Genomic DNA, 14,484 nt, shown 5'->3' with positions numbered 1-14,484 from the left:
CACTTGTTTTCTACTAATGCTTCTACGACCAACGAATCTTTCACATTTTCCAATGAATTATATTAAATACTTATCACTCCTTTCACACTTTTCACATATAAACATGCATAGTAGCGAAGATGTGAAGGTGTAGTTATCTTGTGAAATGCTAGGGTTAATGTTGTGAGTCCCCTTGCAACTTGGATTTCTCTCAGCACTTGTTTTTTGCTAATGCTTATGCGACCAACGAATCTTTCACATTTTTCAATGAATTATATTAAATACTTATCACTCTTTTCACACTTTTTCACCTATAAATCAAGCTAACGCAAATATTTATACTTTTGCACATGGGTTTAATTATGAGAATATCATTTTTAATATTTTAATTAATATAATAAATTACTATATTTTAAAATTATTATTTGCGTGTTTTGTTTAGATGTTAGGTTGATTCATATGAAAACTAGTTGATAAGGATTATTTAACATATCCATAATAAAATGATCACTCATTTTAAATTAATGTTTTGTAAAGATAAACGTGAATATGGATATTGTACATCGCATTAAGATGTTTGCATCAAAAGTTATATATAGAGAATTTTATTTTTTTATACATAGTTGTTCGACAAAACAATGTTAGGAATGAGAAAAAATGTTAATGATCCAAATTGGATCATTATATTGTTTGTCATCCATCTCCATTCATTTGGAGTGGAAAAAGTGGAGAAATCAACTCATGGGGCCATTTTTACCGGAGGGACCTAGTTTGGCGAAATGGGAGATGAAACCTTCTAGGAGCGTTTTGAGGCATCAAACAACATTTTTTGGGGGTAAAACTTTGTCACTTACGTGCAACACATTTTCATGCTATTCTACACACAAAGATATTTCCAACGGCGCAAGAAGCACATCAATCAGAGTCTGTATGCAAAAGTTATGCCACTCAGAAGTTGACTTTCATGTTTTCACACCTATAGTTTGGGAGGATGCCGCATTAGCCCCATTGTTCATTGAAAATGGGCTAGCCACATGTTTATGATGTAAAAGACTCTAGAAGAGCCTCTATTGTAACTCTAGTTAAGAGTTGATGTAGTCAAAATTAACCACTAATAGGTTATCAGGCTATGTTATAACTAGGCCACTAGGAGGATGAGACATCCCAGTGTTTCGAGAGCATTTTGTTCCATATCTAAGAAAAGATAGCCAGGAGAGATGGGAGACAGAGCACATAGAAAGGATATGTGCATTGTAGCAGCCCACAGGCCACAAACATTACTTCTTTGCACGTGCAACCATATTTCCAGACAAAGAAAGAGAGCAAAGCAACTTCACCTTCCAGCTGGGTCCTCTCCCGAAAAAGATTCCTTGAGAGCATATCTTGTGCCTTATGTATGTGTGAGCTTATTTTGTTGTTCTCTACTTTTCTACATAATTTCCATTCGCATGTGTGCACTAGTGTAAAATTTAATATACAGATCTTAAAGTTTAATAAAACTGCAATAGTGTAAAATTTCAGTATTTTAATATATTATTATTAGATCTATTGTGACGAGCTGTCCAGTGGAATATGCACGACAATTTACAAATCAGTTAAAATGTAATTATCTCAGTAAATGTGACTTTATGTTCAAACAATTACCTAATGATAAAAAGTTATGTCCTAGTTTTATTTCCTATTTTAGCTCCTTAGAGTTTGGAAATTGGTCCATGTTTATTATAAAAAGCCTAATGAGCCCCACTTTCTTAATGTATTGAGGATGCCTAAGCTCCTCTATTATTGACTTCTGTTCCAAGATCAAATCAACCATGAATATAATGGAGATACAATTTTTTTTGAAGTAATATAATTTGCTATACCATTTAAGCACACATTTAGTCAACAAGTTCAAGTTTGGTGGCTCAATTTGTAGTCTTTATATATTCTTGCTTGTGGAGTATTTTTCGTTTTTGTTTAGTCGAAAAATAAGATCATGATAACCCTTTTTCATCCATTATTTGATGGCTTTTTTTCCTTACTATAAGGCATATAGAAACTAGTACAAATTTATTTGAAGTTATAGAAGACGAAGCACCCCCAGCTACCACTAAGGCCTCGCCAAGAAACGAAAATCGGGAACTCAGTAACATGCTCGTAGAGACAGATAACGGTGGGCCATCGGGGTAGGTACATACGGAATAATGTCGTGTGAGGTGCAGGTAGTTCCCATGTTGGATATCGATTTGCTAAAGTAGATCGAGTTACTCTTACCTAACATTGCCTTCTTGCTTATCCACTCTTTTTTAAGAAATTTTTTTAATTTTTTCAATAATAAAATAACACACTATTTTATTAAAATTTATTTAAATAATAAAATAACACATTATTTTATTAAAAATTATTTAAATTATTTAATTAAGTATCAAATAAGGGAAAAGTACTCTAAAGTTAACAAAAATAATAAATTAATAATTAAAAAAAAAGTGAGCAATGAGGATATACTTAAAAAAAAAACAACAACAACAATAACAACAAAAAGAATGGAAAAGCTAACGGGAATAAGAGAGTTTATATCAATATATATTCATAAAGTTTGGTAAATTTCAATAAATACTAGTACAATCATATTAAAAATATTATTGTGGTTGATATAGCGGAAAACTTCATAAATATAACCAAAAAAACTATTGCAACACTAAAAATGTCTTATTAATGCACACATTTACTTGATTAACCATGTATAAAAAAGTTATGGGTCAACTTTAACTTAAGAAAAAGAAAAAAGAACTATAAATGAATGTTATAAATAATAATGAATAACTTATTAGAATTGGAATAATCTCAAATTCCTAGGAATTAGTGGGTTGGGAGCCACATGGCACGAATATAAATTTTTAAATTTATTAAAAGTAATGGACCATTTTGCTAAATAAAATTTGCTTATATATAAATGAATGTTATAAATAATAATGATGAACTTATCATGGAGGAACTTATTAGAATTGGAATAATCTCAAATCCCTAGGAAATTGGTGGGTGTTGAGCCACTTGGCACGAATATAATTTTTAAATTTATTAAAAATCATGCAACCTAATAAACTCTTTAATACACTACAACCGTTGATAAGCATTAAGACTAAGCATATGCTGAACATATTCCCTTGAGAATCAATCTAGGCCCTCAATTAAAAAAAAATCAATAAATCCTCATCCACCTTAAGTTGAAATAAGAAGCCTTTGATAATTAAATTTTTTTCTTCATGATATATCTGAAATTGTCAAAAATTTAGAAAATCATAAAAATTAAGTAAACTATATAATTATCACTATTTTTTTAAGTCAAATTTTTAATTAATCTTCCAAGGATCACATCATGGTATTTGCATAATCAAAATGCCTCCAACCTCATTTCGACCAGACTTGTTTCTTAGGAAGTATTGACAAAAACATAGAGACAAAAGTAAGATAAAACTAGAAGATTTCATGCACGATGCTCACAATAAACAAAATTGACCCAAAATCCAAAAGCACCTGAACATCATCCCTGAACATTAGTTTTACCCAGATTTGGAGCATTCAGTGCATCTCTTGGCGGTGGAGGTTGATGAAATCCCTCATGCACATGTGCTTCCATGTGTGCCAAACATCCCTCTAAGCGATCATGCCGATCCTATATCCTTTTCTACTCACGTTGAAGAGAAACCGACATATCCATCATGTGTCATTGGTTATGCTGCAAACATAGTATTCAAAACATGAATAGATGACTGAACTAGCCCACCTATCAAATCGAGTTTCAAACAAGAACCAGTCAAACTAGGACTGGTTAGATCTCTATGAATCGATCTTTAAAAAAAGACACGAATAATTAATTTTTAATGAAAAAAACTATTTTTAAGATTTAAAACCATGGTTCTGCACCAATAGAGACAAAATATGCAAAGTTTTATTATCTATATACCATGTAAAGGTGAATATATCAAAATGACACTGAGTGCAATACATATGAACAACAAATTACATAATCAATGAGGCTCTAAATGGCTTCTAGAGTTCCAAAAAAATGCACAAGCTATGGGTCACTGGCCTACAAAGTACATTCCTTCTATAATTCTACAATAACAATGATCAACATGATCACTTCTCAATTCTCATTATGATCAAACTCAGTTGGTTGAGTTCCGATTCTCAAACTTTTTAATTGCTTAAGTCACAAACTTCCCAGCTAGTTGAGTGACTTGAGTCTCAAACTTGTGAAGGTATTTTGCCCTAATATGCCCTATTACTTCATTTGGTACTCTACACAGCTTTACATGGCCTCCTATCCCAACCAAGTGTTGTTTGAACCTGTAAATACCTCCTCCAATAGATTTTTAGAAATATTTGCCCATCATTTTGCGCATGCAGTATCCTTGGAGTTTAGAGGCATTTTGCCTAGTATTTGATACACAGTAATTTTTCATTGTCCTCATCTCAGTCCCTCTGCTGTGTCATGTATCAAATAAACATGTCCATGTCTTCCAACTCATGCAATAAGATCAAGCAAATGCTCTCTGATGTTGCAAGTTGACCCTTATTCCCTAAGTTTCTGCCTCGTCGCAAGTAAGCCCTTAATATACGCAACGGTCCCCTGTCATAAACGGTCTCATCACGACCCCGTCACAGGTGCGCACCTGTTTCCCGTGACGGTCGAATTTCAAGGCCCAGCGTGAGGCTATTAATTATTTATCGCGATGATTGGTCTGCATGCATTTCCTCCTTGCAATGCCATTGCGGATACTTATTTTACGGCTAGCGATGATCCAGATTGGGTGAATTTGTTCCAACAGTCGGCCTTCTAGATGTCTCTAGACCTGGTTGTTGGGTCAGTTTGGGTCGCCCTTCCCTCCCTGGGATGGTAGTTTCGTCTTTTGTGCTACCTTCCTTGAGGATAAGCTCCCTCTCCCTCATTTCATGGAGACTCCTTCTCCTATAAAATCACTCACCATTGCTATGATCTACTAGTTCTTTTGGTTGGACAGTGCTGCTAGTGCTTTTGAGTTTGGTAGATAGCTTTGGTGTGAGTGTGACAAGTGTGGGATTGCTAATAGTTTGTAAGAGGTTGTGGAGTGCCCTTAACCTTGTATTAAAGCTTGTGAGTAAGAGAGAGATATTGTTGGTTGAGAGACCCATCCTTGAGAGTGAACGCTTGAGGAAACATACTGGCTGGACTCTCCGAGAAGGCTTGCGACGTCAAGACTTAGTTGTAAGCTTTGCTCTTGATTCATTATTAATGCAATCAATGATGATTTCCTATGTCTTGTATGCAATTTACTTGATAGCTCATGATTTCTTGACTTTATGAGTAAATAGATCATTGTTGTTCTTGGTTACGTGCTCTGTTATTCTCTTGTGGCATTTCAGGTCGATTGCTCATTAAGGAGAAGGAAACAGAAGCTGGGGCAGCGCAACTGAACTTCATCAACCACCGGTTTGAGGTAGGCCTCCAATGATGACTATTTAAGGGGATCAATTATTGTTTTGTCTTTGCTATGACTAGACCCACTCTAGGGCTAGAGGGGTTGCCTCTGTCCGCAAAGGGAACACTTTCCTACTTCATAAGTTGGTGACTCTACTGGGGAGTCCTTTATATGTTTTTTCTCTTGTTTGCTCTTGTTTGGTTTTGATTTAGTGTGTTTTGAATTTTGGGGTTAAACCATCAGTTTTTTGGGTTACCTGGGTCAATCTGGGAATTCCCCTTACTACTTGGAAGGTTAATCTGGTGTCATTTAGGTGATTTTACTTTGTCTTTTGCTTAAGTAAGATCGTCGCTGAAGATAGCCTAACAGTCGCAATGACGTCGTTGATGTTCTAGCTTTGTACCCGCGACTATTTGGCTTTCATCTCGGGTTTTTAGTTTAATTCTTGCGACGACTCCTGAAATCGGACCATCTCTGAAAACAAGTGTACTTTAGCGACTAGTATCTAGTTGTCAGTGTAACACTTGCGACGACGTATCTAGTTGTCAGTGTAACACTTGCGACTAGTCTCTAGTTGTCAATGTAACACTTGCAATGATTCCTGTAAAGTTGTTTTTACAATTTTACCTCCTGAATCCATTAGTCTTGTTTATCCCTTGCTTTTTCTTGTCTCTCATTAGCTTATTTTGATTGCTTTTGGTTAAGGTACTGTCTTGTTGAGTTCATTTGAGTGAATCTTGTGTTTTTAGACCCCGTGACCTAGCTCTCTTAAGCATTTCAAACCATTTTCTTGGGTTACTTGTCTACCCAAGGTTCATCCACAACCGTCTTATTGATTTGCTTGAGGCCTTTTCGTTGCTTGCTTTCTTGCTGGTTGATTTTTAGTGTCGATTATTGAACCAATTTTTGAAATTTATTCGATTTCTTCACTACCAAGCATAGATCACAATTGTTTGGATCGATCAATTCACACTTGCTTGTTTGTCTCTTTAAATTCAAAGAAAAAAAATAGGGACTGCATTCATTTGATATACGAAAGTGAAACTATATGTGAATTTCAAATTTTCATGTTTGATAAATTGAAAAGCAGACTCTAAATCTTTCATTAGTAGTATCGATGCATCGTGAGATTAGTGTATTGATGCATTGTGTTTCTTAGTGTTTGCATTCGCTTGTGTTTGCTTGGGAATGAACTTTCTACCCTCCTTTAAGTAGGTGTTCATTGAAATGAAAGATGCTTTACTCATTCTAGTTGCATCCTAGGGTTTTTGATATACATACGATAGGGCCTGAAATCTGAAACCTAATTCAAGATCAACTCTAAAATTAACTGAATGAACTTAACAACGCATTGGAACTTAACGCACATTATTTAGAGGTCTAGGCTAGAGACATGCTCCGGCGTCGTTAAACCTAGTCACTATTGCTTTCGCTTAAGGTTGGGTGATTCCTCCTTCTGTGACTCAATAGCTACTAGTACGGACTTGTGCTCTCAGTACCGTCGAGTATATGTTGGGAGACCCCACTAGGTTACCATCCTATATCCTTAGGAAGCCATGTTTTCCGCCTTGCAAACCGTAACGCACCGAACACAACATTCAGGATGATTGACTGCAGTACGGAAAGTCCTTGGTTCTCATATGATTTCCAAGGTGTATACGCAGTTTTACGGGTTGTTTGGTAAACCTTTTGCCTAGCTCTCCAGAGTAGTCACTTTCGTTCCTTTTCGACTCCCTAAAGGAAAAGGTCCATCTGAGCACTTATACTTTCAAGCTCATTAAACCCTGAAAGAGATAGAGTCACCTTTCTGTCCTTTTCTTGACTCTTGAAACATGAAAAGGTCCAGTTTTGTTCCTGTGTCATAAAATTTACTGCCCACGAAATATTCGTTGTAACAATTCAAGTTCTTGGTTACATTACAAGTGTTTTTCAGGCTCGTTCTTGATGGCAACATTCCCCAAGTCTACCAGCCAAGTTCCACCCCCAGATGGAAATCTTGGTCCGTTTCCGCCTTTTGGAAATGTCGGTGCTCCGTATATGGCAACATTGTCCTTTCCTGGGTTAACCATCGGTTTTCCCGTTTGGTTGTTTTCAACCTCGGTGGTCCCGAGCGTCATGATTCCTATTCCACCGTCTCCTTCGTCTAAACCACAACATGTTGATTCCAAGGTTGAGCCTGAGCCTTCTCCCCCTGTTTCTTCACCTTCATCTCCTCCCTCACCTGGTGAAAGTTTCACATCTAGTAACCAGGAGACTAAGAAGAAGATGATGAAGAAGAAGAAGTCTGATCAACACGAGGCTACCTGTGCCACTATTGCTCTGAGTGCATCACAAGTCGAAACACCCTATGCTCCTTCGCGGAAGGTTAAGTTTCCTTGTAAATTGTGCAAGGGTGACCATCTTCTTCGTGATTGTCTTGGCATCCCTAGGATCTTAGAAGTATGGTCTCACAATCTGGCTCGTCCCTCATCGTCCTTTGAAGCTCATGATGATGCTACCCTATCAACTGGCAGCGATAAGAAGAAAGGGAAGATTCGATTCCCCTGTAGACTGTGTGAAGGCAACCATCCCCTTCACCTTTGTCCACTCATGGATAAAGCTTCCGCCGTTTTGGAAAGTCTTACAGCTTCTTCACCTCAACTTCCTGTTGGTTATCAGAGGCTCTCTTCAGACCCTCTCCCCGTTGACAAAGAGATTGACTTAGATTCTTCTCTTGTCCGCCCCCCTCTTTTCGAACCTGGCTGTGCTAAGCCTGTTCCCGACCAACCATTGGTTGGAGAGAGTGTCGACTTGGATTCACTGCCTATTGATCACTCTGTTCTGAAAGAGCATCATGATTATACTACTCATGTTCTTCTCGTCTCGTCAGATTCTCATGAGTCCGAGAACGACCCTCCTATCCCAGCTGATTCAGAGAGTCCTTCTTCGGTGCCCATTGGGCATGGGGGCAATTATATGATACCCCCACCAAGTAGTTCAGTCGTTTCCTTCGACTAGAGCCATTTGATTGCTTTCCGCCTTCCATCCTATGTGCCTTTTCAGATTACAGTACATGCCTATGATAAGGCAGTACCTGGCATTGTCTTGGATGAGGGTGCGTCAGTTAGCCTCATGCCTTTCACTACTTGGCAAGCTTTGGGCTCCCCATAGCTTGTGTCAGTCACGTAGAATCTGTTGGCATTTGACGGAGGAACCAGTCAGCCTTTAGGGATCCTTCCAAAGTTCCCTGTTACTTTGGGAGGAAAAATTGTCTATATAGACGTGATGGTTGTCCAAGGGGCTTTAGATTTCAGTCTTCTCCTTGGCCGTGATTATATTTATGCCATGGGGGCTCTTGTTTCTTCGCTCTTCCATGTGGTTTGTTTTCCACATGATGGAAGAATGGTGACTATAGATCAATTGTCGTTCTTTAGTACCCCTGTGCCTCATGTACCACCATCATCCCCCATTGGTCCTAGTTCGCAACCAGGACCTTCCTTGCCACAGGTCAATTATGTGGCTACCCGTTCCACCTCCGCATCCGTTGATGAGCATGCAGATGGTCTCGTACATCATGTACTGGGGGCATTGGAACCCGATCTATCATTAGTACCTCATGACATGCATTCCTCTCAGAGTGTGTTTCTTCCATCCCGCGAAGACCTCTTGGGAGCCATGTTCTCATATGGCCCATGAACAAGAGTCCCAATGATAGTTTGACCCTTTGTCAACCATGTTAAAAAATGAAACAAGGGGTGTGGAGCATAGTTCCTTGTCTTGTGTCAAGCTTGTTAAAAAATGAAATAAGGAGTGCTGAGGAGAGTTCTTTTCTTGTGTCGATCTCGTTAAAAAATGAAACAAGGAGTCTCGAGGATAGTTCTGATCTTGTGTTGACCTTGTTAAAAAATGAAGCAAGGGCCTGAGGAGAGTTCTTTTCTTGTGTCGACCTCATTAAAAAAAGAAACAAGGAGTTTTGAGGAAAGTTCTTGATCTTGTGTCAACCTCGTTAACAAATGAAACAAGGGTTATGAGGATGGTTCTTTTACCGTGTCAACCTCATTAAAAAAAATGAAACCACTCCCTTTCCAAATCGAGTCTTTGCTTAAGATCTCATAAAATCCAAGTCGAGTCTTTCCAAGATCTCAAAAGTGAACCTTCATTCCATCCACCTCGTTGAATGCAATGAATCTTGGGGGGCATGTACCTCGATTTTTGTCATTATGCTAGGGGCATGCGAACTTATAACAAGCATAGTTTTCCGTTTCAAGCTAGTGTAAACATGAAACCGAATCCAACCAGAGTTCTCCGTGGTTCAAGCTTGTGTAAACATGAACCCATACCTAATTTACATCTTGTGATTGTTGTTTTTATCTGCTAACTTCTGCTAGATGAGCCTTGGTTGTTTCATTCCATCGCCACCATCTCTTTGGCCAATCATATGCTTTCACTTGGTTGTTTTTCCCTTCCTAAGGAACCGCAACGATGAGTGGTTTTATTAGCCAGCCTCTTGACCATTACATGTTTTGAGTAGTTTGACCATTGTCGGAACCAGTTGCTACCCTTTATACCACTTGTTCCTCTAGGACGAGTCACCTTTAAGCTCTTTTCTGACTTGTAAAATATGAAAAGATTGCCGAGTTTTTCCCTTTTTGACTCGTTAAACGAAATAAAAAGGCGGTCCACTTTCAGCTCTTTTCCGACCGTATAAACGTGAAAAGATTGCCGGACTGTTGTCGTTTCAAGTTTGATTTTGGTTATGAAACGACGTGTCTTCGATCGCTTTTTTACTTTTTCAAATCGAGACCACTAATTATGAAAAGTACTCTTTGATCGTAATGGTCAAGCGGTTCTCGAGTATTATTTTATACTTTTTTGGGCTCGCGAGACACAAATTTACGAAAAAGGACCCCCTGGAGTTTTCTTTTTCGTGTCTTTTTCAAACTCTCTAAACATGAAAAAGACTCCGAGTTTTCCCTGTGTTAGACTCGTTAAACCCTGACGACATTGGACTCATCACCATGACGAGACTCGAGCTTCTCCTCCCTAGGGCTCGTTAAACTATTACTAGGTTGGATTTGTCTGAAGGTCGAACTTATATTACAAGCATATGCTATCCCCTTCAAGCTTGTTTTCAAAAATAATTGGGGTACTCACCAACAATGGTGGGGGAAAATTTGGAAGTCGTCATTGGTTACCTGCAGCAGCTAGTCACTCTTGAACATCGACACTTTTGCTTCTTGTCGGGTTGGGATATCCACACATCGTCATTTGGCCTTCTGGGGTTTTGGGTTGCCATCTTGCCTCACTCCATCTGATCCATGTTGTTTCCATCAAACCTCCTATCCCTTGGTACCAAAATGCTGCTACATTCCGGAGTTGTGTCACCGATATGTTCAATAGTATAATCCTTCTGTAGTTCACACCCTTAACTCCTCCTCTGATACTCTGTTTCACCATCTACCGCTTGTTCCTTATCTCGCGTCGTTGATGGGAGAAACACTATGGCCCTCCTGTGACAGATCATCTCCTGTCGACACCAGCTCATTATCCAGGAGATTGGTCTAGAAATACCCTTCGGTACCTTGGAGCTTGCATGCCTCAATGGCAAGTTTTTCGCGCCTAACGACAAATTTTCATCATTGGTCTTCGATTGGGTGATTCCACGATTGTACTAGACATTACCTTGAGAGCCATTGGCATTATTGGTGGTTTCTCTCGCACTTGTTAACGGTTTTCATTATTAACCGGTAATCAAGCAACTTTCTATCATGCTCAACCTCAGCACATCTGTTCGCATGCTAGAATTTGTACTAAGATCGGTTAGAGTTTCAAGACGCCAAACTAAGATTACATATGTTCGGGCTGCATGGCTTGGTTCGTGATTACATACATGACTCTTTGATTGGATGGCCGTGACCATACCTAAGTCTTCATGGACAGCTGCGACCATACCTTTATCATTATATATGGTCTTATCAACTGGGTGGTTGCGTCCATACCACAGACCAAGTTTCATATGTCTTTTGGATGGCTGCGCCCATGCCTAGACTACATGTATTTCACTATCAGAGATATCAGTTGTACTTGCACCTGCAAGTCCTTCAAGGTGGTGTTCTAGTTTGGTCATGGTTTTGTAAAGCATTTCACCCCTCCCACTCTCTCGAGTTTCATGCTTTAGGGGGCATCTGTTACACAGTAATTTGTCACTCTCCTCATCTCAGTCCCTCTGTTGTGTCATGCATCAAATAAACATGTCCATGTCTTCCAACTCATCTCTCTGATGTTGCAAGTTGACCCTTATTCCCTAAGTTTCTGCCTTGTCGCAAGTAAGCCCTTAATATACACGACGGTCCCCTGTCATAAATGGTCTCATCGCGACCTCGTCGCAAGTGTACACCTGTTTCCCACGACAGTTGAATTTCGAGGCCCGGCGCGAGGCTATTAATTATTTATCGCGACGATTAGTCTACATGCATTGCCTCCTTGCGATGCCATCGCGGATACTTAGTTTATGACTAGCGACGATCCAAATTGGGCGAATTTGTTCCAACAGTTGGCCTTCTAGATGTCTCTAGACCTGGTTGTTGGGTCAGTTTGGGTCGCCCTTCCCTCCCTGGGATGGTAGTTCCGTCTTTTGTGCTACCTTCCTTAAGGATAAGCTCCCTCTCCCCCATTTCATGGAGACTCTTTCTCCTATAAAATCACTCACCATTGTTATGATCTGCTAGTTCTTTTGGTTGGACAGTGCTGCTGGTGCTTTTGAGTTTGGTACACAGCTTTGGTGTGAGTGTGACAAGTGTAGGATTGCTAATAGTTTGTAAGAGGTTGTGGAGTGCCCTTAACCTTGTATTAAATCTTGTGAGTGAGAGAGAGATATTATGGGTTGAGAGACCCATCCTTGAGAGTGAATGCTTGAAGAAACATATTGGCTAGACCCTCTGAGAAGGCTTGCGACGTCAAGACTTGGTTGTAAGCTTTGCTCTTAACTCATTATTAATACAATCAATGATGATTTCCTATGTCTTGTATGCAATTTACTTGATAGCTCATGATTTCTTGACTTTATGAGTAAATAGATCATTTTTGTTCTCGATTACGTGCTCTGTTGTTCTCTTGTGGTGTTTCAGGTCGATTTCTCAATAAGAAGGAAACAGAAGCTGGAGCAGCGCAACAGAATTTCATCAACAACTAGTTTGAGGTAGGCCTCCAACGATGACAATTTAAGGGGATCAATTATTGTTTTGTCTTTGATGTGACTAGACCCACTCTAGGGCTAGAGGGGTTGCCTCTGTTGCTAAATCAAGCAAATGCTATTTGATTTTGCAAGTTGACCCTTATTCCCTAAGTTTCTGCCTCATCTCAAGTAAGCCCTTAATATACGCAACGATCCCCTGTCATAAACGGTCTCATCACGACCCCATCGCAGGTGTACACCTGTTTCTCGCGACGGTCGAATTTCAAGGCCCATCGTGAGGCTATTAATTATTTATCGCGATGATTGGTTTGCATGCATTGCCTCCTTGCGATGCTGTCACGGAGACTTAGTTTACAGCTAGCGACAATCCAGATTGGGCGAATTTGTTCCAACAGTCGGCCTTCTGGATGTCTCTAGACCTGGTTGTTGGGTCAGTTTGGGTCACCCTTCCCCCCCTGGGATGGTAGTTCCATCTTTTGTGCTACCTTCCTTGAGGATAAGCTCCCTCTCCCTCATTTCATGGAGACTCCTTCTCCTATAAAATCACTCACCATTGCTATGATCTGCTAGTTCTTTTGGTTGGACAGTGCTGCTAGTGCTTTTGAGTTTGGTAGATAGCTTTGGTGTGAGTGTAATAAGTGTGAGATTGCTAATAGTTTGTAAGAGGTTGTGGAGTGCCCTTAACCTTGTATTAAAGCTTGTGAGTGAGAAAGAGATATTGTTGGTTGAGAGACCCATCCTTGAGAGTGAATGCTTGAAGAAACATATTGGTTGGACCCTCCGAGAAGGCTTGCGACATTAAGACTTGGTTGTAAGCTTTGCTCTTGATTCATTATTAATACAATCAATGATGATTTCCTATGTCTTGTATGCAATTTACTTTATAGCTCATGATTTCTTGACTTTATGAGTAAATAGATCATTGTTGTTCTCGGTTACGTGCTTTGGTGTTCTCTCGTGGTGTTTCAAGTCGATTGCTCATTAAGGAGAAGGAAACGGAAGCTGGAGCAGCGCAACGAAACTTCATCAACCACCGGTTTGAGGTAGGCCTCCAATGATGACTATTTAAGGGGATCAATTATTGTTTTGTCTTTGCTGTGACTAGACCCACGCTAGGGCTAGAGGGGTTGCCTTTGTCCGCAGAGGGAACACTTTCCTACTTCACAGTATTCAACCCAAACTCTCCGTTGTTCTATTAATTGAGCAAAAACTCAACTCTCCAAGCTCACAATGAAGCTCACAAAAGCTCCAACTGAGATGTGTGAGGCAAATGAGAGGAGAGAGTGTTACCAATATAATTTAGATAAAAATAAAATAAACAAAAATAAATGTAAATAATAAATAATCACAGTAATGATTATCTAAATACTCATTAGTTAAATGAAAAAGCGTGTCTAAAGACATGCCTAAACATGAAGGGGCACTTGCCTAGGTATATAAGCGGGCCCTCATTGTAACATTCATCCACTCTTGTACATTCATCTTATTAATAAAAATATTACTTACAATACACTGTGTATTTTACATATTAAAAGCACAAACAATTCTAAGTTTTGTCGCTTTAGTGTTATCAGAGCCACTCGAGCCTTTGGATGTTATTTGCTGCACGAATCTGCCATTAACTTTAGGTCATGAAAACCATGTAATTAAGTAAATATCATAAATCTAAACTATTAAAGGAAATTGGAGAAGCATTATAACAACTAAAACAAATAAAAAGATCATTTGTAGAATCAACAAAACATCTTGAAGCATATGCAACATGTTTAAAAAAAGAGAACATTGACATGAGAGAGACTAACGCTAAATAATGCTTTAACCAAGGAAATGATGTTGAACATGCTGATTTAGGATCTCCTCAAGGTGACTTTAATAAGGCTGATAATCAAA

The 14,484-nt window shown here is 39.1% G+C and overlaps 1 pseudogene; it reads right to left on the bottom strand.

Moving 5' to 3' along the window:
- The window catches only part of LOC149163643 (uncharacterized), a 35,312-nt pseudogene extending 22,445 nt beyond the window's left edge, over positions 1-12,867 (bottom strand).
- Between the last annotated feature and the right edge of the window lie 1,617 nt (positions 12,868-14,484).

This window comes from Pinus tabuliformis, chromosome 5_1 (genome assembly GCF_031772625.1).
Source record: "Pinus tabuliformis cultivar Carrire ecotype Pingquan chromosome 5_1, CPIR1, whole genome shotgun sequence".
Classification (NCBI taxonomy): domain Eukaryota; kingdom Viridiplantae; phylum Streptophyta; class Pinopsida; order Pinales; family Pinaceae; genus Pinus; species Pinus tabuliformis.
The sequence above is the reverse complement of the archived record's forward strand: the minus strand, read 5'-3'. Positions and strand labels throughout refer to the sequence as shown.